The sequence below is a fragment of the Mercenaria mercenaria genome, chromosome 4 (genome assembly GCF_021730395.1).
Source record: "Mercenaria mercenaria strain notata chromosome 4, MADL_Memer_1, whole genome shotgun sequence".
NCBI lineage: Eukaryota > Metazoa > Mollusca > Bivalvia > Venerida > Veneridae > Mercenaria > Mercenaria mercenaria.
The window spans coordinates 66,840,116-66,846,115 of NC_069364.1; positions in this window are offsets into that span (position 1 = coordinate 66,840,116).

Genomic DNA, 6,000 nt, shown 5'->3' on the forward strand with positions numbered 1-6,000 from the left:
TGTTAAAAGGGGTACTTACCAAAAAAATACTGACTGAATGGCAAACAGTGCAGAATATGATCAGTCTGCACGGATGTGCAGGCTGATATTTGTCTGCACTGGTTGCAAAGGCAAAATCACTTGCTGCCAGCAGGCTAAGGGTTAATATAATATTTTCCAGATTTGGATCTCTCAAAGCCCTCAATATTTTGAGCATTTTGTTAATCGCCTTACAACTTTGAGTGATTAGTGCTTTATCTTATTTTTATGCCCCTGGCACCTACTGATGCAGGAGACATATAGTGACTGTTCTGTCGGTCAGTCTGTTCGTGCATCCGTCCGTTCATTCGTCCGTCCGTCCGTAGGAGGTTGACCAAATGGGACCGTTTTGTCTAGCATCAATACCCCTTACTAGAATGACTTGATACTAATGCAGATGTAACCTGTGACCATTCCTCATCTTCAGACATCACCTGACCTCAGTTTGACCTTGACCTTGAACTTGACCTCGTTTTGGACTTAGGTTGCTTTGTATCAACAAGGATGCCACCGGGGGCATCAAGCGTTTATTGAACGCAGCTCCTTGTTTATCCCAAAAGTTAATTCATCCACTTCCTGTTTCAGTATGAATTGTTTTTAGCTCACCTGTCACAAAGTGACAAGGTGAGCTTTTGTGATCGAGCGGTGTCCGTCGTCCGTCCGTCCGTGCGTCCGTCCGTCCGTCCGTAAACTTTTGCTTGTGACCACTCTAGAGGTCACATTTTTCATGGGATCTTTATGAAAGTTGGTCAGAATGTTCATCTTGATGATATCTAGGACAAGTTCGAAACTGGGTCACGTGCCATCAAAAACTAGGTCAGTAGGTCTAAAAATAGAAAAACCTTGTGACCTCTCTAGAGGCCATATATTTCACAAGATCTTCATGAAAATTGGTCAGATTGCTCAACTTGATGATATCTAGGTCAAGTTCAAAACTGGGTCACGTGCCATCAAAAACTAGGTCAGTAGGTCTAAAAATAGAAAAACCTTGTGACCTCTCTAGAGGCCATATATTTCACAAGATCTTTATGAAAATTGGTCAGATTGTTCAACTTGATGATATCTAGGTCAAGTTCGAAACTGGGTCATGTGCCATGAAAAACTAGGTCAGTAGGTCTAAAAATAGAAAAACCTTGTGACCTCTCTAGAGGCCATATATTTCACAAGATCTTCATGAAAATTGGTCAGAATGTTCATCTTGATGATATCTAGGTCAAGTTTGAAACTGGATCACGTGCCGTCAAAAACTAGGTCAGTAGGTCAAATAATAGAAAAACCTTTTGACCTCTCTAAAGGCCATATTTTTCATGGGATCTGTATGAAAGTTGGTCTGAATGTTCATCTTGATGATATCTAGGTCAAGATTGAAACTGTGTTCACCTTGATGATATCTAGGTCAGGTTTGAAAGTGGGTCATGTGCCATCAAAAACTAGGTCAGTAGGTCAAATAATAGAAAAACCTTGTGACCTCTCTAAAGGCCATATTTTTCATGGGATCTGTATGAAAGTTGGTCTGAATGTTCATCTTGATGATATCTAGGTCAAGTTCGAAAGTGGGTCACATGCCTTCAAAAACTAGGTCAGTAGGTCAAATAATAGAAAAACCTTGTGACCTCTCTAAAGGCCATATTTTTCATGGGATCTGTATGAAAATTGGTCTGAATGTTCACCTTGATGATATCTAGGTCAAGTTCGAAACAGGGTCATGTGCGGTCAAAAACTAGGCCAGTAGGTCTAAAAATAGAAAAACCTTGTGACCTCTCTACAGGCCATACTTTTCATGGGATCTGTATGAAAGTTGGTCTGAATGTTCATCTTGATGATATCTAGGTCAAGCTTGAAACTGGGTCACGTGCCTTAAAAACTAGGTCAGTAGGTCAAATAATAAAAAAACCTTGTGATCTCTCTAGAGGCCATACTTTTCATGGGATCTGTATGAAAGTTGGTCTGAATGTTCATCTTGATGATATCTAGGTCAAGTTTGAAACTGGGTCAATTGAGGTCAAAAACTAGGTCAGTAGGTCTAAAATTATTAAAATCTTTTGACCTCTCTAGAGGCCGTATTTTTCAATGGATCTTCATGAAAATTGATCTGAATGTTCAACTTGATGATATCTAGGTCAGTTTCGAAACTGGGTCATGTGCGGTCAAAAACTAGGCCAGTAGGTATAAAAATAGAAAAACCTTGTGACCTCTTGAGAGGCCATATTTTTCATGAGATCTTCATGAAAATTAGTGAGAATGTTCAACTTGATGATATCTAGGTCAAGTTCAAAACAGGGTCACGTACCTTCGAAAACTAGGTCAATAGGTCAAATAATAGAAAAACCTTTTGACCTCTCTAGGGACCATATTTTTCAATGGATCTTCATGAAAATTGGTCAGAATTTTTATCTTGATAATATCTAGGTCAAGTTCAAAACTGGGTCACATGAGCTCAAAAACTAGGTCACTATATCAAATAATAGAAAAAAGATGTCATACTCAAAACTGGGTCCTGTGGAAAGAGGTGAGCGATTCAGGACCATCATGGTCCTCTTGTTTAAATACCTAAGCATGTCAGATATAAAGCAATTTGTAATTGGGACATAAATTTCCATTCAGTCCCTGTATATATGTACATCACTGTTATTGGGCGGCAGACTTACTAAATTTACAAGTGCCTGTAAAAGATGTATTATTATACTAAGCTAGGTTTAAGAGCTATTAAGTGTTTATTTTTGGCATGTCTCTAACACACTTGGCAAAGATGTTGCTTTTTACAAGCAAGTTTAGTGTTATTCTGAACTGTTACACTAAGTGACATAGAAGGTTTAATGTTTATTTACAGAATTTATATGTTGGCAAGGAGTTTTCTTGTAGTTGCCAGTAACCTACTGGATTTCGTGACTGATGTTTCTAGAAACAGACAATGTTTATAAGATTAGGGGTTCAGAATCATGATCATGACAGAATAATTGCACGAGACAGTACTAATATTTTTCTTGCATCAGAAGTGATGGAAAATCAATCTTATTATTTGCACAATCATTTCAGACAAATAAATTAGGAAATAATGACTGGTAGATATGGGCTCTTAAGGTGTAAAAATGTCATTGTATCTCCTTTATCAGTATCAGTTTGGTTGATCTCTGTGGGAATAATAATCTGGTCTCAGACATTTTACTGAAAGAGACAATTAGTGTCTGTTTATAGGATAAAAACACTGGTTCTCATTGAGTTTTGCATTCATTATACATAACTTTGACATTTTTATTAGCAGGATAAAAATAGGCAACTCCCATGAGGTAATTAGCACAAACTTATGTTGGAAATCATGATGGCCTCAGTAGCCAAGTAGTCAAATCAATTGACCCTCACTAATGTTGAGGGGCCTCTGTAGCCAAGTGGTTAAAGTCACTGACTTCAAGTCACTTGTCCCTCACTTATTTGGAGGGACCTCTTTGGCCACGAGGTTAAAGTCACCGACTTCAAATCACTTGTCCCTCACTTATTTGGAGGGACCTCTTTGGCCACGAGGTTAAAGTCACCGACTTCAAATCACTTACCCCTCACTTATTTGGAGGGACCTCTTTGGCCACGAGGTTAAAGTCACCGACTTCAAATCACTTGTCCCTCACTTATTTGGAGGGACCTCTTTGGCCACGAGGTTAAAGTCACCGACTTCAAATCACTTGTCCCTCACTTATTTGGAGGGACCTCTTTGGCCACGAGGTTAAAGTCACCGACTTCAAATCACTTGTCCCTCACTTATTTGGAGGGACCTCTTTGGCCACGAGGTTAAAGTCACCGACTTCAAATCACTTGTCCCTCACTTATTTGGAGGGACCTCTTTGGCCACGAGGTTAAAGTCACCGACTTCAAATCACTTGTCCCTCACTTATTTGGAGGGACCTCTTTGGCCACGAGGTTAAAGTCACCGACTTCAAATCACTTGTCCCTCACTTATTTGGAGGGACCTCTTTGGCCACGAGGTTAAAGTCACCGACTTCAAATCACTTGTCCCTCACTTATTTGGAGGGACCTCTTTGGCCACGAGGTTAAAGTCACCGACTTCAAATCACTTGTCCCTCACTTATTTGGAGGGACCTCTTTGGCCACGAGGTTAAAGTCACCGACTTCAAATCACTTGTCCCTCACTTATTTGGAGGGACCTCTTTGGCCACGAGGTTAAAGTCACCGACTTCAAATCACTTGTCCCTCACTTATTTGGAGGGACCTCTTTGGCCACGAGGTTAAAGTCACCGACTTCAAATCACTTGTCCCTCACTTATTTGGAGGGACCTCTTTGGCCACGAGGTTAAAGTCACCGACTTCAAATCACTTGTCCCTCACTTATTTGGAGGGACCTCTTTGGCCACGAGGTTAAAGTCACCGACTTCAAATCACTTGTCCCTCACTTATTTGGAGGGACCTCTTTGGCCACGAGGTTAAAGTCACCGACTTCAAATCACTTGTCCCTCACTTATTTGGAGGGACCTCTTTGGCCACGAGGTTAAAGTCACCGACTTCAAATCACTTGTCCCTCACTTATTTGGAGGGACCTCTTTGGCCACGAGGTTAAAGTCACCGACTTCAAATCACTTGTCCCTCACTTATTTGGAGGGACCTCTTTGGCCACGAGGTTAAAGTCACCGACTTCAAATCACTTGTCCCTCACTTATTTGGAGGGACCTCTTTGGCCACGAGGTTAAAGTCACCGACTTCAAATCACTTGTCCCTCACTTATTTGGAGGGACCTCTTTGGCCACGAGGTTAAAGTCACCGACTTCAAATCACTTGTCCCTCACTTATTTGGAGGGACCTCTTTGGCCACGAGGTTAAAGTCACCGACTTCAAATCACTTGTCCCTCACTATTTGGAGGGACCTCTTTGGCCACGAGGTTAAAGTCACCGACTTCAAATCACTTGTCCCTCACTTATTTGGAGGGACCTCTTTGGCCACGAGGTTAAAGTCACCGACTTCAAATCACTTGTCCCTCACTTATTTGGAGGGACCTCTTTGGCCACGAGGTTAAAGTCACCGACTTCAAATCACTTGACCCTCACTAATGTTGAGGGACCTCTTTGGCCACGAGGTTAAAGTCACCGACTTCAAATCACTTGTCCCTCACTTATTTGGAGGGACCTCTTTGGCCACGAGGTTAAAGTCACCGACTTCAAATCACTTACCCCTCACTTATTTGGAGGGACCTCTTTGGCCACGAGGTTAAAGTCACCGACTTCAAATCACTTGTCCCTCACTTATTTGGAGGGACCTCTTTGGCCACGAGGTTAAAGTCACCGACTTCAAATCACTTACCCCTCAAGGATGTGTGTTAAAGCCTCACTTGGGGCATAGAATTTTTCATGTGAGGAAGCCATCCATCTGGCTTATGGAAAGTTGGTGGTTCAACCCATGAGCCTGCATGTGATGGAGTAACGTCCAGAGGGGGACTGCGGCACTTGTTAAAAAATCAAGGGTGATTTTAGATAGATCATTAGGCACCTGTTATTTTCTGAAGTGTAACATTTAGAATGTATCCCAAGTTGTCAGTTTCAAGTTTCAAGGTTTTCTTTCCTATCATTTTTGTTTGGATATGGACTGAACATCTTATAATTTTAAGCTGTAAAATTTCGTAGCTCTATAATCAACCCTTAAAATCAATGTTGAGTAAATTTTGAAGTGACATGTATATGACAAACTTTGTAAAAATAATACCATTATAAAAAGAAAATATCTCTTTCAGTCCTGTGTCCGATCTTCATCTCTAAAACATAAATAATTATTATTATTATTTTTTTGTAACATGACATTTTATATTGAGAATCCTGGCATTTATCCATAATCAATAGCATCTTTTTGATAATTGATATTTATGAAAACATTCAGTTCTTATATGGTATTTAATGTGTTTTACAGCATCACTTACTGTCAGAGTCATGGTATGTTAACATGGCTGTGCTGTGTAGATTAAGATCTATAGAGCTGAAGATTTGATG